We start from the raw sequence: 24,641 nt of genomic DNA on the forward strand, positions 1-24,641 counted from the left end.
CCAAAGAGAGAGAGAGAGAGAGAGAGAGAGAGAGAAAGAAATTAAATCCAAAGAAAGCAGTAAGAAAGAAATAAAGGTCAGAGCAAAAATTAATGAACTAGAACATTGAAGAATAAAAAAACTCAAGGAAATTATAACACTGTTTTTAGAAAAGATCAACAATTTAAAAAAGGATCAACAATATCAATGTACTCTTAGCTAAACTGACCAAGAGAAAAGCCGATATTAACAAAATTAGAAGTGTAAGAGGGTCATCACTGCTGACCCTACAAAATGAAAAGTATTGTAAGAGGATAGTATGAACAACATTATGCCAACAAAGGAGACAACTTAGATGACATGGAAAAATTCCTAGAAAGAAAGAAATTGACAAAATGGACTTAGAGGAAACTGAAAGTCCTGACCAGGTCTTTAACAAGTAAAGAAATTGAAATAATGGTTAAAAACTCTTACCATGGGGCAGCCCTGGTGGCGCAGCAGTTTAGTGCTGCCTTCCGCCCAGGGCTGATCCTGGAGACCCTGGATTAAGTCCCATGTCAGGCACTCTGCATGGTGCCTGTTTCTCCCTCTGCCTGTGTCTCTGTCTCTGTCTCTGTCTCTCTCTCTCTCTGTCTCTAGGAATAAATAAATAAAATCTTAAAAAAAAAAAAAAAAAACCTCTTCCCATGAAGAAAAATCCAGGCTCAGGTAACTTTACTGGTGAATCTATCTAATATTTAAAGAAGAAATAAAAAAATAATAAAATAGGGGATCCCTGGGTGGCTCAGCGATTTGGCACCTGCCTTTGGCCCAGGGAGCGATCCTGGAGTCCTGGGATCGAGACCTGCGTAGGGCTCCCGGCATGGAGCCTGCTTCTCCCTCCTCCTGTGTCTCTGCCTCTCTCTCTCTCTCTGTCTATCATAAAATAAATAAATAAATCTTTAAAAAATAATAATAATAACAATAAAATAATAAAGAAGAAATAATAGCAATCTTTAACAACTCCTTTTGAATATGGAGGAAGAGGGACAACTCCCCAACTCATTCTATAACTCTTCAAAACCAAAGACATCAAAGAAAACTATAGATCTGGGGATCCTTGGGTGGCTCAGCAGTTTAGTGCCTGCCTTTGGTCTAGGGTGCGATCCTGGAGTCTCAGGATTGAGTCCCACATCCGGCTCCCTGCATGGAGCCTGCTTCTCCCTCCACCTGTGTCTCTGCCTCTCTCTCTCTATCTATCTATCTATCTATCATCTATCATCATCTATCTATGTCTCTCATGAATAAATGAATAAAATCTTAAAAAAGAAAGAAAACTATAGATCAGCATCTCTGTTGCAATAAGTTCAAAAATCTTAACAAAATATTAGCAAACCAAATCAAGCAGCATATTAAATAGTTTATACAACATGGCTACAAAGGATTTATCCTAGAAATGCAAGATTAGTTTTAACACCCCAAAATGAAAGCATGTAATACTCCATACTAAGAGATTAAGGATAAAAACATAATCATCTTAACAGATGCAGAAAAATGTCCAACAAAACCATGATTGAAACTTTTTTTTGAGTGGGCTCCACACCCAGCTACATCTCATTGAAGGGCTTGAACTCAAAACTCTGAGATCAAGACCTGAGCTGAGAACAAGAGTCAAATGCTTAACCAACAACTGTGCTTTAACTAAAACTCTTAAGAAACTGGGGCATCTGGGTGGCTTAGTTGGTTGGGCATCTGATTCCTGCTTTCAGCTCAGGTCATGATCTTGGGGTCTGCACTTGGCTGGGAGTCTGCTTGAGATTCTTTCCCTCTGCCTCTCCCCCTACTCACATTCTCTCAAATAAATAAATAAATAAATAAATAAATAAATAAATAAATGAATAAAATTTGAAGACTTGTTAAAAACTGAGAAAGAAGGAAACTTTCTCAACTTTTCAAAAAAACATCGATAAGAAACCTACAACTATCATACATAATGGTAAGAGACATGATAAAATACCAGACCCTTCCCCCCCAAAGATCAGGAATAAGGCAGATCCCTTATTATCTTATTATGAGAAGCGCTCACCACTTCTGTTTAACATTACACTGGAGGCTCTACCCAGTGTAATATGGGCAAGAAAAATCAGTTAAATATATACAGATTGTAAAGGAAGGGGTAAACCTGTTCACAGATTTACAGATGATGTGAATCTGTACACAGAAAATCCTGAAGATTGTATATAAAATCTACGTAAAGAATAAAGAAAGAATACTCACTCTGCTTGATTTCCAAACTTACTATAAAGCTATAGTAATCAAGAGAGTGTGGTTTTGGCTTAAGGACAAACATGCAGATGTATTGAACAGAATGGAAGTCCAGAAATAAATCCTTCCATTTACAGTCAACTGATTTTTTACAAGACTACCAAGTCAATTCGATGGAGGAAAGGATAGTCTTTTCAACAAATGGTGTTGGGGGGATCCCTGGGTGACTCAGCAGTTTGGTGCCTGCCTTCGGCCCAAGGCATGATCCTGGAGTCCCGGAATGGAGTCCTATGTCGGGCTTCCTGCATGGAGTCTGCTTCTCCTCTCTCTGTGTCTCTGTCTCTCTATCTATCTATCTGTGTCTTTCATGAATAAATAAATAAAATCTTAAAAAAAAATAGTGTTGGAACAACTGACTATCCATATAATCATATGCAAAAACATAAACAAAAACAAATTTAGACTGTTATCTCATCCCATATACAAAAAATCAACTCAAGATGTACCATACCTAAATGTAAGAGCTAAAATTATCAATCTTCTAAAATAAAACATCAGAGTAATTCTTTGTGATCTTCCATTAGGCAAAGAATTTCTTAGATTTGGCACCAAAAGCACAATTCATAAAATAAAACTTTGATAAATTTAACTTCATTGAAATCACAATGTTTGCTTTTCAAAAGACACTAATAATAGTGTCCCTATTGCACTAGGTGCAAAAACAATAAAAAGAAAAGCCACAAATTGGAAGAAAATATTTGCAGATCATATGTCTGGCAAAGGATTTGTTTCCAGAATATATAAGGAACTACAACTCAGCAGGAAAACAAACAATCCCATTTTCTAAAGGAGCAAATATTTCAATCGACATTTCTCCAAAGAAGATATGCAAATGGAATGAGCACATGAAAAGATGCTCAATATCATCAGCCATTAGTGAAATGAACACATCTACCCATTGAAGCCACAATAAGATACCACAGAGACCCACCGTAATGGTTAATGAAGAAGACTGACAATACTAAGTGTTGGTGAAAATATGCAGAAGCTACATCCCTCATTCATTGCTGGTGGAAAAATAAAATGTAATTACTTTGAAAAACAGTTGGGTTTCCTTTAAGTTAAACATCTGCTTACCACATATATTAGCAAATCCACTCTTAGGTACCTACCTAAGAAAAATCAAAATATATGATGTACACAAAAAGACTTGTATGTGACTATTAATAGCAGCTTTATTTATAAAGTCAAGAAAATGAAAACAATCCCTAACTGTGGAAGAGATTAACAAAATTCCTTACAATAGAATTTTTGTAAATATTGTAAAATAGACTGCTGATCTATGCTTATTCTACTTTCTATTTGCATAAAACTTTTTTAAAATGTAAATATATGGAGACACGAAGCAGATCTGCAGTTGTCTGGGACTGGAAATGAATGGGGGTATTAATCAAACCAGCACGAGAACTGTGTGGGGTGATGGAAATATTCTAAAACTGGATCACGGTGATGGTTGCAAAACCCTACACATTTACTAAGAAGTATTTGTTTGTACACTTACATTGAGTGTGTTTTGTGGTATTTAAATTATACCTTGATAAAGTCTTTAATAAAAAGTACATGATCTATGAGATAAGACACAGAGACATGAGACAGGGTGGAAGCAGATAAATAATGTTGAATTAATTACTATCTACCTTAGTGACTGTGTTCTGTTGAATCAGTCAAAATGATAATCCATATTAGTGTTTTTTTCTTGCTTTCAAGAATAATTAGGTTAAGCCTCCAACTCTTGATTTTGACTCAGGTCATGATCTCAGGTCATGGGATCTAGCCCTGTGTTGGGCTTTGCCCTCAGTGTGGAGTCTGCTTGAGATTCTCTGTCCCTCTCTCTCCCTCTGCCACTCCCCCTGCTCACGATCTCTATAAATAAATTAATTAATTAATTTTTTGAATCTTTAAAAAGAGAATATTTTCACTCATCTTTTCTGGGACAAGTGTTCTTATTTAGGGTGGTAGCCATCAATTTCACAAAACACAACTTGAGCTGAGCTTGAGTACATCTAGGTAGACTAGTCTGTTTTCAACTTCTTAATAATAGAGACATCTGCTTGGTTCTGTGAAATATTTATGTTTCTAGACAGGCCACCACTTCTTCTTTGACTACAAGGGTGATACTGAAAATCGTTCACAACCACATGGACACTTGCTTGGGTCCTTGTGCAATGGATTGCAATGGATTCAGTCTCGATTGCTCACCGGGACCTTGGTGGAGACATTTTAATTACCATATTGAAAGTGTGTTTCTTGATTTCCAGTGTCTGCAGATCTATGGGCCTAAGGAAGATTTAGGGAAGACCAGTGAAGGCAGGAGACCCACCTGACATCTCATCCAGGGCCTGGGAAGAATGGGGCGTGTTCAATGAATGACAGTGGAAGACAAAACAAGGTTGCTCTCTGGTTTCAGTCTATCCATTCAAAATATCAGCCATACTTGGGGCTCCTGGATGGCTCAGTCAATTAAGTGTTTGACACTTGGTTTCTGCTCAGGTCATGATCTCTGGGTCATGGAATCGAGTCCTGAATCAGGTTCTATGCTCCACAGGGAGTCTGCGAGATTCTCTCTCTCCTTCTCCCTCTGCCCATCCCACTCCTGCTCTCTCTCTCTAAAATAAATAAATAAACCTTTAAAAAAATCAGTCATACTTTATAATTAGCTCATTTAATATTCAGACAATCTTATAGTTTTGCTTTTCTCATTCCTGTAAAAGATTTCTAAACAACCCAAGGCACAGAGGGGCACATGAAGCAGCAGAGAAAGACTTGAATGCAATGCTAACTGCTTCCTGTTTGAGCAGAATTTGGATAAAGATGTTCAAACCTCTCCTGGAGGTGGTGTTGTCCTTCCCCATCTTGACATTCTATGATGCTATCAAGTAAACTGAAAATTATTCTTACAACCGTCTAAGTGACTGATATTTAAAAAGAAAATGTCCTCTCTTACTGACATTTTGAAGGACCATGAAAGCTTTAAGCCTAAGGAGTGATATTCCTTGGTGGGATTTCAGGTTGAGAGAGGAGGATACATGTTATTTTGTGGGTGGACTTCCTCCCCTGTGAGCAGCTCTCTGCTCACCTGGGAAAGCTTCACACACAGAGGGTGGCTGTGCACTAACTGAGTACCTAAACTTTCCTATGACCTAACTTTGCAGGCTGCAAGCTCTACAATGGCTGATAGATTGAAATTCCGGCATGTGACAGCAGTGTTTGATACACTGTAACACTGTAAGCCCTCAATGAAGGACAATGTAAAAATTCTCTAAATAAAGACTTCCATGGGCTCTCTGAGATAGGCCTGTGGACCATGGTAAGGAGTGGTCATGCCTCGAGCCCTATTCTCTCAGATAGCAGAGATGACCTACCTCTCCAGTATCTGTTCCCATAGGTATGCTGCCTCCAGCCCTAGCATCAGCTGCAGCCCTTGTGTTCGCATATAAGGAGCTGCACCCAACCCAGGGAGTGGAAATCTTTTCCCCTAGATCCTTAGACCAAACCCCTCAGGCCCTACCAGGAGGGAACCATGGGCCACAGACACCTTTCTCTGAAATGCCCCAGGCTCTTCTCTTCTGTCCTATACACAGTCACACAGTGCACTGAGGTGCCAGGGATTCAGAAAGTACCAGAATAGGGGACCCGATTGGCAGAAGTCCTGTGGTCAGTGGTGCCAGCTCTACTCAATGCCCTGATCATTCACGGTAACAAAGCACCATTCTACTAAGAGCCAAGAACGCCTGCCAAGTACCAGTGTGGGTTGTGTCGGCACCACAGCTGTGAATCAACAGTAGGCTGTGCTTGCTACTGATGCTTGCTTGGGGCATTTCTCCAGCCCCACAGTGGCTTTCTGAAAGGGGGAAGGGCTAGGCACTGGGACAAGAGGGAGGGAGAGAGGAAAAATGCGTATGAGAGAGGGAGAGAGACTCTTGCTTGATCCCTGCATGGTGCCTAGAGCATAGCCTGGTGGTGTTCTTGAGGAGATTTATCTGTGCATTACCAGCTGAGCTATGCTAGGAGGAAAAGTCTCTCTCTCTTTCCATAGAAAGAGCAGCTGAACCACATGGAACAAATGCAGGATTACATAATGCAAATGGCATTGGCTTTGGAGTCTGGAGACCTGTATTCTAGTCTGTAATTTACCTCCAGCTAGTGGTGGAACTTTAGCCATATCACTTAACTTCTCTGGGCTGCTTTGATTCCTTCTCAAACTCTGGAGTTTTGAACACATGTGGCTCACTCCTGGTCCAGTGGGGTGGATGGAGAGACTGGTAGGAGGGAGTAGAGATGGGGCCAGCCAGCCTGAGAATTCACTTATCTGATTCCCTGACAAAACTCAGGGTTCTGAAAAGAACGAGAGCATCCAGAGGAGACTTTCCAGGCCACATCAGGACTTGGCTTCTAGGAAATTCTCTGTCCTCCTTTCTTTCAGCATCTCACCATGCTCCTCCATCTTCCAAACTCATCAGAAGTCAACTATCCATATGATTTAGCTTTCTCTATTCCCTTGCAGTTGAACTTCTAGATCCTAAAAAGGTGGTCATCCATCAGATGGTCTCCCCTATGGTCACTTCTCAACACACTGCTGGAACGGTCTTCCTCCCCCCACCACTGTGGTTGCATCTCTGTTGGGATGGTGCCAGCTCCTGGGGACAATGGGGTCCTCCTCCTGTGTGAGGTCTCTGCAGCATAGGATGCTCCTGGCCATGTTCTTTATGAACTCACTTCTTTGTTCTGAGCACTGTTACTCTCTAGCTTCCTCCTGCCTTGCCACCCACTCCTGCCCATCTCATTCCCATGCTCTTCCCTCTGTTCAGACTTGAATACTGGTGCCTTTGGAACTCAGCTGTCACTGCTTTCATCCCACTGTGCACATGCCCGAATTTTGTGTTCTCGTGGCTTCAGTCACCATTTCTACACCACTGACTCCCAACCTTATGTCTCCCTCCTGGCCCCTCCTGAACTCCTTGACAGCACTGAGGAGGAAATGTATCTGCATGTGCCTCTACCTAGCTCTGGCGAGGACTCCCATAGGCTCCTCCGTTCTGCATTCTACAAATACTGAATACTCCGCCACCACTGTGATGGGTGATATGTGGCCTTCCTGCTTAACATACAGTTGGGCCTCCTCTTTGCTCCCAGAAAAATGCCCAGAACTCAGTATGGCCCTGCTTAGTGCTAAGTGTGTTCTCAGGATGCATCCCGGAGCCAGATTGGCTGTCTTCCTCTTTGAAACAATGCTCTAGCCTTGCTGGATCACAGCATTGCCTCTACTGTGCACCCTCATAGACCAGGAATAACTTGCTGGCAGGGATGGGATCATGTCATACCAGCACAGTGGCTGGTCCATGTTAATGTTTGGGCCTTCTGTCTCTAATGTGCGTGGACCACAAGCATGGAGGAAGAGAAATGGGACCCAGAATACGTATTCCTAAACCCCTTTGATCCCTTTGCTCTGTTCAAATAGGCCCAGCTTTTGTGGATACATGAAGGGTACCCACTGAACATCTGTTTGCTAGCATGCAATACTGGCTCTGCTTTGCTCAAAAAGCATGCAGGGTGTTCTGCTCCAGAGATGGCATTATGCCTTCCAGATACGAGAATTTTCAAGCATACAGGGTGGCCTTCATTGAAGCAAGGAACACTATGGTAAAAGCCTTTGATAGGAAGCAGATGCAGGCCCCTTTCTCTAAACAAAAAATCATAGTGCTGTTCACAGAACATGCCTGCTGTGTTCAATAATTACAAGGTTTTTTTTTTTTTTTTAAATCACCCTATCTGAGTAGCATCAGTTGGTTTAAAGTCCCTGGAAAAGTCAGAAAATGTGCAGTTGAGTTTCCCACAGAAATCATATATTGTGTTTATCTCTATGATTGCATTTGGTAGAAATATATAAAAGTCAGTCTGTTTTTGCAAAGCTGATTTCTTTTTGCAAAGACTAGTAATTGGTCACTGTGTCTACAGAAACAGAACTTTCTTTCGTTCAAATCACAGAGATATGTGGCCATGGATGTCATCATATCACTGGGCATTAGACACAATAATAATGCACAGGGCTCTTGCAGCACAATTCCGAGGCCTATTATAAACCCTATATTTCTGAAACTCATCCCAATATTTCTTAAATCACTATATATTTTGTTATTTTATATATTTTTACAAAGGGTTTAGGTGATAAAAAATACAAAGAATGATTCCACACTCACCAATAATTTTGAGTATTTCTTTAGTAAACCGTTTCTTCATCTTTCCTGCAAGTGTGCATACTTCCATTTCTTGTCTTTGTTACTATTCATCTAACCTAACCAAATCTAGACTTGACCAAGTTCAAGTCTGTAAAAACATCACATGGTGTCAGGTCATCCTGCCCTAGACTTAATTACGCCCTTCACTCTGCCTGTGTCCTCTGGTCAAGCACAGTTCAAAATCCATGTATCTCTGTCTAGACTTATGGAAGCATGTTTCTCATTAGTTTCCAGGGTAAATTCTACCTCATGTGAATTCTGGCTCTGAGTTTACACTTAGGCTGAGTCAAACCAGGGCCTATGTTTCCTCAGTGGCAGGCAATGGGATCCTTAGGTATTGTACTACCGTTCTATACTCTCTTGATCTTTCTCTTTCAGGTCAGCTTTGTGCTAAGACGGTGACATGCCTGATGTGGGGCTGGATCCCAGGACTCTGAGATCACAACCTGAGCTGAAACCAAGAGTTGGATGCTCAACTGACTGAGCCACCCAGGTGCCCTGAGGTATTAGGTGAACATTTAATAAGCAAGTTTTACTGCTCCATAAAGTATCTGATTTTTCACATGATGATTTTACAGACTTGATGACTCTCAGACATCTGGGCAAATGCCTTCCACTGTCAGAGGATAAAGTAACAGGATAGGTCACCAAGGCCCCAGTCTGATGGAGTCCATGGGAAACACAAGGGAGAGACAGAGGTCACTATTTATATATTAATGAGGTTGGAAAAAAATCACCCAAATACCATCATCCAGAGAAAAATAATTTTTAAACTTATTTTATTGTAGTAAATATATGTGACATGCAATTTTACCATGTTAGCCATTTCAGTGGCATTCAGTACATTCTCAATGTTGCACAACCATCACCACCATCCATTTCCAGAACTCTTTCATCGTTTCAGTAGTCATTAAACCCACAGGCACCCCCTGTCCCTCTAGGCTCAGCCCCTGGGGCCCTGTATTCTACTCTCTCTCTCTCTCTGACTCTCCCTATTCAGGGTACCTCCAATAAGTGGAATAATACAATTTGTGTCCTTTTGCATCTGGCTTATTTCACTTAGCACTGTGATTTCAAGGTCCAATCAAGTTGTAGCATGTGTCAGAATTCCCTTCCTTTTTGTGACTCAATGTTCCATAGTTATGTATATAGCATATTTTGTTTACTCATGCATCTCTTGACCAAGAATTCCATATTTTGGCTATTGTTTGGTTGTTGTTTTTTTGAGAGAGAGAGAGAGTGCATGTGTGTGCTAGAGGGAGTAAGGTGGGAAAGGGCAGAGGGAGAGAGAAAATCTTAACAGGCTCTATAAATCTATAAATCTTAACAGGCTCTGGGCACAGAGCCTGGTGTGGGGCTTGATCTCATGACCCTGAGATCATGACCTGAGGTGAAATCTAGACTCAGATGCTTAACCGACTGAGCCACCCAGGCACCTCTCCTATTTTAGCTATTGTAAACAATGCTGCTATGAGCATTCTGTGACCTGTCTTTTCTTTCTCCTGGCAGCATCCTTTGATGCACAAAAGTTTTAACTTTTCATGAAGTCTAATTTATGTATTTTTTTCTTTTATTGCCTGAACTTTTGGTGTCATAACCAAGAAATCAAGCCAAAACCAGTGTCATGAGGATTTCCCCCTATTTTCCACTAGGGAGTTTTATGGGTACAGCCATTAAGTCTAAGTCTTTAGTCCATTTTAAGTCAAACTTTGTATATGGTGTAAGGTAAAGATGCAACTCCATTCTTCTGCTTGTGGATATCCAGTTTTCCCAGCACTGTTTACAGAAAAGATTGTCCTATCCCCCTCTGAATGGTCTTAGGATTCTTGCCAAAACTCAAGTGACCGTATATGTGACAGTTTATTTTTGGACTCTCTATTGCATATCATCGGTCATTACACATCTGTCCTTATGCCTGGTACACACTGATTATTGTAGCTCTGTAGATGGTTTGAAATCAGGAAGTATGAGTCCTCCAACTTTGTTCTTTCTCGATACCATTTTGACTATCATCCTTGAAATTTCATATAAATTTTAGGATGGGTTTTTTTTCCTATTTCTGCCCCCCAAAATGTCATTGGTATCTTAATAGGAATTGTGTTGGAGGGATGCCTGGGTGGCTCAGTGATTGAGCATCTGCCTTTGGCTCAGGGCATGATCCCGGGACCCGGGATCGAGTCCCACATTAGGCTCCTTCCATGGAGACTTCTTCTCCTTCTGCCTATATCTCTGCCTCTCTCTCTCTCTCGAACAAATAAATAAAATCTTTAAAAAAAGGAATTGTATTGTAACTGTGGATTGATTAGGTAGTATTGACATCTTAATTATTATGCTTTCTAATCCATGAACATCAAATATCTTTCCATTTATGTTTTCTTTAATTTCTTTCAGCAAAAATAATAATAATAATAATAATAGTAATAATAATAATAATTTCTTTCAGCAATGTTTTGTAGTTTTCAGTGTATAAGACTTTTGCCACCTTAGCTAAATTTGTCCCTAGTGTTTATTATAAATGTAATTGTGAGTTTGTTTTTTCCTTTTGGGGTTGTTCATTGCTAGTCTATAGAAATGCAACATATTTTTACGTGTTGACTTTTGTTGTGGCCTACAATTTTGATGATTTCATTCATTAGTTTAACAGAGGCTTTCATGGAATCTAAGGCTTTCTGCATATAAGATCAGGCTATCTGTAAAAAGAGATCATTTTACTTCTTCCTTTCCAATGTGGATGTTTTGTATTACTTTTTCTTGCCCAATTGCTCTGGCTAGGATTTGCAGTACTCTGTTGATAAAAATTAGTGAAAGTATGTATCCTTGTCTTATTCCTGATTTTAATGAAAAGCTTTTAGTGTTCACCATTGAATATTATGTTAGCTAAAGGTTTTTCATATATGGCTTTATAATGTTGAGGATGTTTCATTCTATTCCTAGTTTATTGAGTGTATCATTAAACTGTGTTGAATCTTGTCAAATGCTTTTCTTGCATTTGAGATTATCATGTAGGTTTTTAAAATCCATTCTATTAATGTGGGACATTGCATTAATTGGTTTTGTTGAACCATTTTGCACTCCAGGAGTGAATTCCACCTGGTCATGATATATAATTAGTTTAATATGTCACTGACTTTGGTTTGCAAGTATTTTGTTGAGGATTTATGTATCACTATTCATTAGGGATATTGGCCTGCAGTTTTCCGTTCTTGTGTCTTTGGCTTTTTATCAAAGTAATACTGGCTTCATAGAATGAGTCAAGAAGGGTTCCCTCTCCTCCACTTTTTGGAACAGTTTGAGAAGGATTCATGCTAATTCTTTAAATGTTTGGTAAGATTCACTATTAAGCCATCTACTCCTGGGCATTTTTTTGTTGAGAGGTTTTTTATTACAAATTCAGTCTCCTTAAAAAAAAAAAAAAACAAATTCAGTCTCCTTAACTTGTTAGAGTTCTATTCAGATTTTCTATTTCTTCATGAGTCAGTTTTGATACATTGTGCATTTCTTAAAATTTGTTCAATTTATACAGGTTATTCAATTTATTGGCGTACATATTGTATTCTTTTATAATCCTTTTCATTTCTGTGAAATTGGTTGTAATATCCCCTCTTTCATTCCACTTCTAGTAACTTGAGTCTTTCAATATTTCTGGTATGAAAACTGTTCACAACTCTATTTTTGTTTCTTTGTATGTGATTTTAAAATATTTTTATATTTTTTTGTTTCTTTGTATATTTTCTGGCTTCCTTTAAGATTTGTTTCTTTGTCACTGGTAGCAATCAATATGATTATAGTGTACCTTTGTAGTTTCTTTGTGTTTTTTGTGCATTTCAATGTCCATTGAACTTCTTGGGTCTGTGAGTTCATTGTTTTCACCAGATTTGCAAAGTGTTCAATCTTTATTTTTTCAAATATTTTTGTCCCCCCCACTCTTGAATTCTGCTTTGAGCACTTCAGGGTTAATGTTATCCTATAGCTTATATAATCTAGTTTTTAAATTAGTCTTTTTTCTCTGTGTTTCTTTTGTTATGTCTTTAAATTTACTGATTTTTTTCTTTAATGTTTACTCTGCTATTAATCCTGTCCTATGTGTTTTCTTTCATCTAACCCATTGTGGTTCTCATCTCTAGAAGTTCATTTTGGGTCTTTTGACATCATCCATGTAACTACTTAGCACGTTTAGTCTTTCCTATAACTTCCTGAGCACATGGAATATAGTTATAACAGTGTTTATGGCTTGTCTACTAATTCTATTATCCGTGTCAGCTCCAGGTCAGCTTCTACTGATTGATTTCTTTCCCTCATTATGGATTGTGCTTTCCTGCTTCTTTGCATGATTGACAATTTTTTACTTTGCTTCTTTTTTTTTTTCCATTTAAGACAGGGAATACTTTATTCAAACCCATCAGAGAAATGGACAGCTTGGGTCTGTAACAAAGCGCTGTGTTTTAAAGCACAGGTCAGTAATTGTATATGAGAGTATACACTGTTACGTACAAATTAACTGATCAAAGCATAACTTTTCAATGTTCAAAACAGAATAAGCTTCCCTGTAAAAGCAGCACCCCATGGCATTTTTAACTTTAGTATTCCTCTCCTTCTTCTTCACTCTCTCCTTCAACAGAATCCACACCAACCTCCTCATAATCCTTTTCCAGGGTAGCCATGTCCTCACGGGCCTCAGAAAACTCTCCTTCCTCCATGCCCTCACCCACATAACAGTGAACAAAGGCATGCTTGGCATACATCAGGTCAAACTTGTGGTCCAGGCAAGCCCAGGCCTCAGCAATGGCTGTGGTGTTGCTCAGCATACACACAGCTCATTGTACTTTGGCCAGGTCTCCACTGGGTACCACAGTGGGAGGCTGGTAGTTAATGCCCACTTTGAAGCCAGTGGGGCACCAGTCCATAAACTGGATGGTATGCTTGGTCTTGATGGTGGCAATGGCAGCATTGACATCTTTGGGAACCACGTTGCCATGGTACAACAGGCAGCAAGCCATGTATTAACCATGGTGAGGGTCACATTTCACCGTCTGGTTGGCTGGCTCAAATCATCCATTGGTGATCTCTGCTACAGAAAGCTGCTCATGGTAGGCTTTCTCAGCAGAGATGACAGGGGCATATGTGGCCAGAGGGAAGTGGATGTGGGGATAGAGCACCAGGTTGGTCTGGAACTCTGTCATATCCCCATTCAGGGCTCCATCAAATCTGAGGGAAGCAGTGATGGAGGACACAATTTGACCTATCAACCTATTTAGATTAGTGTAGGTTGGGCGTTCAATATCGAGGTTTCTACAACAGATGTCATAGATGGCCTCGTTGTCTACCATGAAGGCACAATCAGAGTGCTCCAGGGTGGTGTGGGTGGTGAGGATGAGTTGTAGGGCTCTACTACAGCTGTGGACACCTGGTGGGGGCACAGGGTAGACGGAGAACTCTAGCTTGGACTTCTTGCCATAATCAACAGAGAGATGTTCCATCAGCAAGGAGGTGAACCCAGAACCAGTTCCCCCTCCAAAGCGGTGGAAAACCAAGAAGCCCTGAATACCCGTGTGCTGGTCAGCCAGTTTCTGAATTCGGTCCAAGACAAGGTCAATGATCTCCTTGCCAATGAATGATGTAGTGCCCTCGGGCATAGTTATTGGCAGCATCTTCCTTGCCTGTGATGAGCTGCTCAGGGTGGAAGAGCTAGAGGTAGGTGCCAGTGTGAACTTCATCAACAACTGTGGGCTCCAAGTCTACAAACACTGCCCTGGGCACATGCTCCTCCCCCAGTGGTCTTGTCACTTGGCATCTGGCAATCGGGCTGAATGCCGTGTTCCCGGCAATAGAGCTCCCAGCAGACATTGCCAATCTGGACACCTGCTTGACCCACGTGGATGGAGATGCATTCACACATCATTGCTGCTTTGCGGCTGCTGGGCAGATGGCGGAGAAGAGGAGAGGTTGTTGCTTCTTACAGCGCGACTCTTAGGCGGTTGATGTAAGAGAAACTGCTGACAATTTTTTACTTTGATTGACTGCTTAACATTATGACTTTTACCTTGGTTGTTGGATATTTTTATATTCCTATCAATATTCTCAAGCTTTATTCAGGAACACAGCTAAGTGATTTGAAATAAGTTTGATCCTTCTGAGTCTTGCTTTTAAGCTTTATTAGGTGGGATCATAATAGCATTTAACTTAAGGTTTATATTCCACACTATCCAGAAAACCTAGGACTAAATGCCTATTTTAAGATCTGTAAACTTAATTACATTTACAAAATCCCTTTTATCAGGTAATAGAACGTAGTCACAGTTTTCTGGGATTAGGACATGAACATCTTTGAGGGGTTGTCATTAGGCCTCACACGATTCACCCTCTAGTGAATTCACCCCCAGATTCATGTCTGTTCCACACGCAAAATATACAGGAGTCCATGAGGCTTCCCCTGATGTTGCACCATCAAAAATATCACAAAGATTGGAAATGTCAAACAGGTGCTGCCTTCCCCCAGCCTCCCAGAAGTCCAGAGCAGCCTCTGCTCCAGCATTACTCCACTCTTGCTGCTCTTACAACTGCCAGCAGTACCACATTGCCAAAACCAGAAATAGAAGGTTCTCCCTTCCTTCTGTGTTCTGATCTCTCTCGGGCCTCTTTCCTATTGACAGTACGTAATGGTTTCCAGTCACTAACATAGCCTGCCAGTACACTGTCTACAAAGATGAGTGTGGGACTAGGTGGGTCTGGCTGCACTCACTTCTCCTCTTCTGTTAGATTACAACCAGTGGGAGCAATGCACAAAGAGCAATAGCCAAAGTGTGAATGAAGAACCAGTTGTAGTAATCAGTGGGCAACATCCACTGAAGGGTTGCTAGAATCTGGATTGCAGTGGATGAGGCCTGAGGATAGTGTGGCATTTGAAGAGGGTGCCATTAGGCCGGTTCTGTGAGAGTTGGGAAAACTGCAAACAGGCTTCAGTTACTGCAATGGGGATGGCGTGTTGCTTCCAGGGTGGAGAAGCATTATGGGGTGAAGCTCACAAGAACAGTAAGTGGACAGGAAGCAAGTAGGAAGCAGGGAGTCCCCTCTTCCACATGCCTTGCAGTCTCTGTGTAGATACCCTATTGGCAGGGCCCAATGGGGAGCAGCTGGCAAAGCAGAAAAGGATCTTGCAGAGAACCAGCCTTAGTATCACAGAGCTGGATCTGAAAGGGTGAGTGTGTGCAGCAGAGAGATGAGAGCCTAGTGGCTGGCACACCTTGCACATGGGTTACCCAGAAAGTACAGAGGTAATGCCCATGACTTTCAGTCCAGTGACCCTGCAGACACTGGCTTGTGAATATTGGTCCCTAAGTGAGCCTATTAGCCACTCTTCCAGGAAAGAGAGAGCCCAGGATACAGGGAGAGCAGAATAGCCCTCTCTAACATACCTCCACATGGGGAGAGAGCATGGAAGTCCTTTGCCACTGAGCCAGAACTGCAACAGAAAAGGAAGAACAAAACCCTCCCTTCTTCCCTCCTCTCCTTCCCTCCCCAGTGGCACTTGGCTCAAGCATGGTGACAGTTGCTGAGCATGGTGGTTGTGTACACCAGGACCTTTCAACTCTGAGTAAAGATACAACTTGTGTCGTGAATGTGGGCTGTCTGGAGGTAACATGGCTAAAGGTGTCTTCCGTGAAAAATACAAAAATTGAATTGCAATTCCCCATCAGATATGTATGTATGCACACAACTGCTCATTCTGATGATGAAATTCTTCCTGAGAGAATTTTCTATAATACAACTATTATAAGGAATACTGGATGCAATGCAAATTTACCCCCTAAACTGCACAGAATAAATCTTTCTTGAGAATGTGTAGCTCAGATGAATAGTCAATCACCTCAGGCCTCAGACATTTTTCTATGTATGAGAAGTTTTCTCTGAATTAATTCTTGTCTTTTTCCACAAACATCAGAAGTTACCTACAGAATTGTACAACACCAAGAGTGAACCCTAATATAAACTACGGACTTTAGTTCATAATCATGTATCAACATTGGTTCACCAATCATAACAAATGTACCACAATAATGAAAGATGTTAATAATAGGGAAAGTGGGTAGGTTGGGGGGAGTTAGGGGAGGCAGATAGGATATATGGAAACTCTGTACTTTTTGCTTAATGTTTCTTTAAGCCTAAACTTGCTCTAAAACATAAAGTCTATTAAACCACTCAGACTGGGGCACCTGGGTCAGTCTGACTCTTGATTTCAGCTCAGGTCATGACCTTGGAGTCGTGGGATTGAGCCCCATTTTGGGCTCCTCACTCAGTACAGAGTCTGCTTAAGATTCTCTCTCTCTCTCTCTGTCCCTCCCCCACATTCATACATGCTCTTAAGTAAATAAATAAATAAAATCTTTTAAAAAATAAAACCCTCCGACTGCAAAAGAACACTTGGGTAGGGGTGGGGATTTTGAAAAGTCTTTCTTGGGAAGATTTAAGGCCAATGTCTGAGAAACTGAGTCAAGAGTATTTGATTAATTAATAATTTTTTCTACTTATAAAAGCTTGCTTTCAACTTTTTTTCCTATTGCTTTTAAAGTCAAAATCCATTTCCTGAACAATTGTCACCACTATTTCCTAGAGTCTTTGATTTCATATCATGGCATCATGATCAGGATTCTCCGGAAAGGTCTCACCTCCCTTGCTTCATGAAGGTACACAAGCTCCTCACCAGGTAATTTCTGAGACTGAGGGGCCATCATCTCTCAGACACGTGTTGTTTAAACACAGCTGTAGCTGCCAGCTATCTGTACTTGAACAAGAACTTCACGAGGTTTGAAAACCTTTGGAAATCAAGACCAAGAGTGGGTAGAGCTTTTTTCCAGACACTGCTGAGGTTGAATTTTTTAGACTCCTTCCAAAATATGTCAGTATTCTTCCCCAAATCCAAGCCACCGAAGGCCTACTAGGATGTCTTAGGCATCTGTCTCTGATCTTGGGCCTCGGTTCTGAAAGTTTTGTCAAACATCACCTTTTAAATGTAAATAGCAAAGCTGTAGAGTCAAACTTTCCTTTTTGATGAAGATTCTCTCTTTGACCAAACTCAATCAGCTTCTTCAGAATCTTCTTCCCAACTAGGCCTCAAATTTTGGACATCTTTGTTCATCTTCGCATCGTCCAATTTTAGCAAGAATCCTGCTCCGTCAGGTTGGGGCTTCTCTGTCCCCACCAGGTGATGTCTGACGGCCTATCCAGCCCTCAGCAAGAACCCTGTTGGGTCAAGTTAGCCAGAATCCTTCCTTACCCTGATGTTTCTCCTCCTTTTCCATTCACTGGCCTCCCCTCCCTGCCCTGCTCCTTCCCTGTAAGTTCCCACTTTCTCTGTCTTATTCAGAGTTGGGCCCCATCACTCTCCCAGCTGCAAACCCCACTACAGTGGTCTCTACACCTATTACACTGAGCCTCCAGAAAGTCTGCCCTACCACCTTTGCCAAGCATCATAAATAACTTTCCCTGGACATCATGCCCCCCTAAACCCCTCCCACCCATGTCAACCTCCAGCTGGAGTGTGGGTGCCTGACCATCTGCTGCCCAGTCCTACCTCTCAGCCCCTGCTCCTAAGTCAACAGCATTTATTTTCCAGACTAAAACTTTTCCTCAAACAAACCAAACCACAAGCACACATCGCCCAAAGTATTTTTATCACCATAGTGCTGAAAGAAATAGATAGAGATTTATTGAGGTGCCTATATGAATTGGAACAATGCATATAATCCCCATGCATGAGATCACTTAGAAGGAAGCTGCAGGACATTATGTGCCTATTAAATAATGGAAAATGAAATGTGCGCTGTAAAAATAAGCCTTTCAGCAAGATAAATGAGATCATTTTCTTGGAAAGAACTCGGCCAGGAGTGGAAAAACTTCCACCCTCCTTCACACATGTGAGGATGTCAAAAGGCCAGAGGCCAACACATCCTACGTGCATTCACTAAGGCTGTGGGGTTGGGACTACCTTTCACTCTCGAGGAGGAAGAGAGAAGTGTAGAGAATTCCGCCTCCCTTGCATCTCAACTTTCTGGGCACTGCCCACAGTCTTGCTGACCAGATAGCCCACAGGAATAAGAACCAATGGGCACCTCACTTCCCCACTCCATAAATCCAGAAACCGTAATGTTGGAAGAGGGTAGAAAACATACCCAGAAGGGATTACTTATTAGTGTTTCTACAGCCTATAGAGCAGAAGTGGCATGCCCATCCGGAGCTCGATGGAAGAGGAAGGAGGAAGCCAAGATGGCTGGTGAGAGACAAGTGGACACGGGAAGTGTGGGAAATGGTGCATCTAACAAAAATGGGTAAATCGGTATGGGGAGCCTGTTTCCATTTGAGATTTGAGGTCACTAGAGAGTATCAATGTAAAGCCATTCTGACAGGAAATGGAAATGAAGGAGTGGATTCTTAGTGGGATTTTAGAGCTGGGCATTTGAATTTGGAAGGTACCAATTCAGATAAGCTATTGAAAAGTCAAGCTTTCACAAGATAATGAGCATAAAAAGAGAACATCCAAGGGGCTAGAACCTTAGAGGAGCCTAACATTAAGACACAGAAGGAAGGAGAAACTTTAAAAGAGAGAAAGAGAGAGATGGAGATGGAGATAAGCAGAGAGAAATATAAAGTATCCTGTGGCCCAAGGTTTTGTCCGGTGGAGGAGAATGGGATATGAATTGAATCCTGGGCTGTTTAAATCTAAAGTCCACTTTCCACGCCATTATTTCCAGAACAAAAATGCAACCCTCAACTCAACCCTTCCCTCCTCTTGGGGTCCAGAGTCTTCTAGAAGTACAGAAAACCTCTGAGTCTTCAGCAAAAGTGTCTGGCTGAAGGTCCCAGGTGAACAGTGGGAGTGAGCCAGCAGTTGAGGCTCAGGAAAGCAGACTCTGCACCGTTCCTGGTCAAGAGTCACAGACCCAGCAGGCAGTAAGCTGGAATTCAAGATGGGTCTCTCCGAGGCCAAAGGCCAGACTCTGTCCACAGTTCTAGGCTGCCAGAAGGAGAACCTTTAGAAGAGGAGAGGACCAACTCCTTACTAACAAGTGAGAGAGGCTTTGAGATGCTGACGAATAGTTTGAATGTGGTAAAAGGCGCCCAGTGGCTTTCAAAAGTCTAATCATGGGTGGGCAAGGGGTTGTGGAGGAAGGGTGGTCCCAGAACGCACAGTTGAGAGACTTGACGATGAAGACTGAAGACGTAACATTAGTCAGTGGAGAACTCAGAGTGGCAGCAGGGACAGGGAAGGCATTTGACTGCAGATGAGAGAGGACATCTGTTTAATAGCAGAGCATAATGAGCTCTTTGAGACTGAGATTGAGACGGAAGAACAAATTCAATTCAGTCAGCCACCAGTGAGGACCTCTGGGGGCCGGCCCTGGGCTAAGCAGTGGTGACATGATGGTGAATAAACCGCAGTCCCTGCCCCCACAGGAGCTGGAGCCTGAGGGCGAGTGAGAAAGGCCGACGTGGACCACTGTAAGACAGAGAACAATGCCCTCCTTGCCACATGAAAAATGTGCTGTCTGGAGAGGGTTGGTTGCCTCACAGCCCCATGCTTTACCCTCCTGACCCTGGCACTTGGAGTGCCTCCCCTTAGGCTCTGGGACCCATCATGGGACTTGTTTTGTGTTGCCCAATGGGACACAACTGGAGGGTTGAGAAGGCTCACACATTTGGGCTTATTCTCTGCTTCCACCAAAAGAACATTCTGGGCTAGCCTGGAGGTAGAGAGGAGAGACACATGGCCAGGTCACCCTGATGTCCCAATGCTCCTTGACTGCAGATAAGTCTTGACTTATCTTGACTCCAAGATAAAACGGCCTGCTGAGACTCCCAAAACTCTAACCCACAGATATAAGTTAAATGAAGGCCCATTGCTCTAAGTCCTCGAATTGGGATGTTTTCATACAGCCTTTTGTGGCCATACATAACTGATACACCATTTGAGCAGACAAAGGGATAATTGTTTTGGTTTATTTTGGGGTGGTAGGAATGACCGAAAAAAGAGTGAAAAAAGGAAATGGATGCAAAGCCACACAAGCAGGATCATAAGGAGATAAAAGTACATGGAGTGGAAGGTGGGGCAGCAGTCGGTGGGGGCAGGGCTCAGGGCCGGGGCAGGGGTAGCACGCCTGCCTGGGAGGGACCCAAAGCCACTCTTGAGAAGCATGGGTTCGTCCCCTGGACTGAGGAAGGACCCTGAAGGGACCTGGCTGCCATAGGAAGGGAGAAGAGGCTTCCCTAAGATAATGGGGAGAGACAAGGAACCCATCCAGCTCTTCCCTGCAGTGCAGAGGCAGGAGCAAGGAGACTGTGGGGGAGATTTGAGGCCTGGGGCTTTGCAGAAGATCCTACAGCCAAGGGATTTAAAGTGGGGGGTAAATCTGTCAAGGGGGGAAGCCAGGAAATTCAGCAGGGAGCTGCGGATTCAGCAAGTTGAAAGAAGGCCAACAAGAAAGTCCCACGCAGAGCTGAGCAGGTGTGGGTGAGGGGGGCAGAGCCCCCGCACAAGGAGGGTGTGACCCGAGGGGCATCTGCACCGTGGAGCAGGTATGGGCACCATCGGCTCTGCCCAGGGCACAGGAGACACTGTCCTGGCACACTGTAGGCCCTGGATAAAGATCTGGGGCAATTACTCCCCTGGGTCAGGTGACCCCGGGCGTCAGGACACCGGCAATTCATCTCTTCAAGATCTTTACAAGATCTTTCGCAAGATCTGGGAGACCAGAAAATCCAAGACCTAATGATGTCCATGTGGTAGCACAGACCCAATCCCACTTCTCCTCCGATGCCTGGCTCCTCCTCGTTCCCCGGTGCTGGGGCCGGGCCGAGGCCTGGCAGGCGGAAAGGCCGGGGTCGGTGATGCGGGGGTAGTTTATGGCACAGGGCTCCGGAGCCTGGGCTTCGCTGGAAAAGCCCTTCTTGTTCATCTTGTCCAGGGAAAATATTGCCTCCGTCCTCCGGGAGAGCTAGGTTCCGGCTGGCTGGTGAGGCCGCCCAGCATCTGGCAGGGTATTAACCATGAGCCTTTTGGGTGGAAAAATAAAACTCTCCACCTCTCCTGCCAAAAGGATATTCAAACTGGCAGGCCTGTTTTAAATGGGGGCTAAGAGGTGTCGGGGAAAAACAAAATGTATACAAAACACGAGCTGCCCAAGAGCATGAATCCGAAGGCAGCAGGTCCAGGGGAGGGCTCGGCCAGCAACTTCGTGGCCAGTGGGCAGGTTTGGCTTGGATTTCCAGAAACAGCCTGTGGTGATGCCTGCAAGTGGAGACCTTTTTTCCCAGAAAGACTGGGGAACTCAGTTCAGATCATTTGCTTTTGGGGGTTCAAGTATTTCTCTTTTTTGCCTCCACATGTTGATGGCTGACCTGGACTGAGGCCTGGCCGAGGATCTTACCCCCAAAAGGCTGGAGCTGTTGGGACAAGAGTCCACCCAATAAGACTGACTCTGCAGAGGCTGGTTGTTCACTTCATCCAGCTGGTGAGGCTAAATCCCCCAGGCTCCAAACTGTCCCTGTTTATGAATTTCTACCATGTCCTAAAGACAGCAGGGACAAATAAGGTTTTGTAGAGAAAATTGACAAAACTACTTCTGTGCATCTAGAAACTAGGGTAGCTTAGGGGCTGTGAGCTACCTCGGACAGCATTTCCTTCTTCAGCAAATGGCCCTGGGGTTCGGGCAGCCACCACCCCCTGATGTGGTGCAGGAGCCACACCAGATCACATCCAGGAGACAGGATGATGGAGACGAGAGCTGCACCCAGCTGCTGCCCAAGGAGACGCCCAGAGCCTGTGGCCAAGGAACAAAAGGAAATGGCTCTAACAGGAGCATCTGTGTCCAATTACTCCGGAAGAGCACAGCACTTTGGAGAGTGCATTTTCTTCCACAACACAAGGAAGAAATACAAGTGCAATCCAACAGACCCTCCCATCCAGCTTCCTCCCTGAGTCAAATCTATCACACAGGCCCCTCAGAGTCACACCCCAAGGTCTGCTCAAAGTCATACCCCTGGGTCCCTTCAGAGTCACACCCCCGTGGTCCACTCAGAGTCATGCCCCTGGATCCCCTCAGAGTCACATCCCCAGGGCCTCTCAGATCACACCCCCCCAGAGTCCCTTGAGAGTTATGTCTCCTGAGGCCAGATTCGGACAATACCCCTATCAATGTTAGAAACCTGTGGACAGGACAGAGCACCTGTGATTCAGAAATCTAGAATGTGTATGATGGAAAGAACCCCAGTGATCACACTGTATAGTGGTTCTTATTTTTCAGAGTCAGGGACCCCTTTGAGAATCTGAAAAGAATACACGGGCCCACAAAAATGAGCACATTGTTTCAGAGTCACAGGTTCTCTGCCTCCCCGTGGACTGCAGGTTAAAGCCCTCTGTCTCCTTGAGACATAGATTCAGATTGAGGTGTGATGACATTACTTGCAGAGGAGGACTGGTGTTCAGTAACCCAACCCAGAGCCTTCTTTTTTCACTGCATCCATCAGCCTGATGGATTTCAGAGCCTTTGGAGGCCCAGCGACCCTTCCGTGGAGGCCTGGAGCTTCCCTGGCCCTATGCTAACCTTGGCCTCAACCACACCTGTCTCAAGAACTCCTATCAGGCCCCGCCACCCCTCCCACCTTTACGGCTTGCATAATGGCTTGAGGTCCCAAGCCCCTAGGTAGGCAGGTCAGCACCAGCTGGGGCTCAGACACCAGCAGGCTCATCTAGGAACCCCTGCCTCCACGAAGGAACAGGGCTTGGCGTGCAGCAAGCCTCACCGTGAGGCCTCATCTCAGGCCGGCCATAAGGGGCCCAAGGAAGTCACGAGGAAACAGTTTACCACCTATGTCAGATGGCTCTTCCCTTCCGTGGACCATCGCTCCAACAGATCCCAAGGCCTGCTTAGGGACAGTGACTCGCTCTCTGGCACTAACATCCAGCTCAAGCTGAGCTCGTTTCTGAGTGCACACTTGTCTTAGGAAAGCCCCTTTGCACCCAGGGTCATGGATGTGCAGGCTGCTCCTGCTGCTGTTTCTTTCTGTTCTGCCTCAGAGACTGTGCCAGCCAGCCTGCCACCATTTGGGGGACTGATGGACGAACAAGAGGAGGAAGTGAACAGCTGGAGCAGCCTGCCAGCAGAGAAGCAGCCACAACAGATGCCAGCTACATGCTGACACAGCATGGCCCACAGAGTTCCTACCCCTAAGGAGCTTATAGTCCAGGGGACATACCAGTAAAGGATGCTTTTAACTGGTAGTGGGAGGGGGAATTTACTTTGTGATATGACATGATTATTAAGACCACAAAGAGAGCAGAGACTCCTACCCATGCCAAGGTTTACTAAAGTTGAATCCAGACAATTCGAGAAGGAGTCACCTATCAGAACTGTGTCTCAGGGAGGCAGCAGGTGGCTGAGCAAAAAAGATCAGGTGTGAGGGATGAAAGGGACACCCCACAAACCGAGCACCAGAATGCGTTCAGCAGCTGCCTGTGGTTTGGGTTTGCATTTGCTACATAAGAAAAATCCTGATACAGTGAAACTGAGCAATAATTTAAGCTATAGAATATAGATGTTACAAAATGGCAGGGGGAAGAAAGTTTCAGGGAGTTTGCTCTCAGGCTGCTTTCACAGCAAGCTCACTGATAACAATAACATGTGTTAAGTAGTTGCTCTGTGCCGGGCCCTGCTGGCTTTACATTTTCACTCAGTCCTCCCAGACCTATTATTAAAATAATATTTGTGTCCTCCAGGTCCCATATTATACACGAGGGACCTGGAGGACAGAAAAGTTAAGTAACGCGTCCCATGCCTCTCTGCTTATTAATAAGAAAGCACTTAGAAACCCAAATTCATTGCTGTAGGTCATGGAAGCAATGTGCAATTGCACCCCTGACAGGGGAAATAAGTGAAGGCATGAGGGGCTTTGGGTAGGTGGTCTGGTTCGTGGAATAGCATAGTCTCCTAGGTGGCACTGCATGGCCAAGGGTTCCATGGAACTCAGGGTGCTGGCCATGAGAGGAAGAACAGAGAAACTGTCTGGAAAGCAGGACCTGCAGAGCACCGTCTTGTCCCCAGGAACCCTACATGGACCCCAGCTAGTTTTGGG

General features: G+C 43.6%; 1 pseudogene; it reads right to left on the reverse strand.

Annotated features, from left to right (window-relative positions):
• Positions 1–13,096: 13,096 nt before the first annotated feature.
• On the reverse strand, positions 13,097–14,415 carry LOC121486103 (annotated as a pseudogene).
• Between the last annotated feature and the right edge of the window lie 10,226 nt (positions 14,416–24,641).

The sequence above is a fragment of the Vulpes lagopus genome, chromosome 3 (genome assembly GCF_018345385.1).
Source record: "Vulpes lagopus strain Blue_001 chromosome 3, ASM1834538v1, whole genome shotgun sequence".
Lineage (NCBI taxonomy): Eukaryota > Metazoa > Chordata > Mammalia > Carnivora > Canidae > Vulpes > Vulpes lagopus.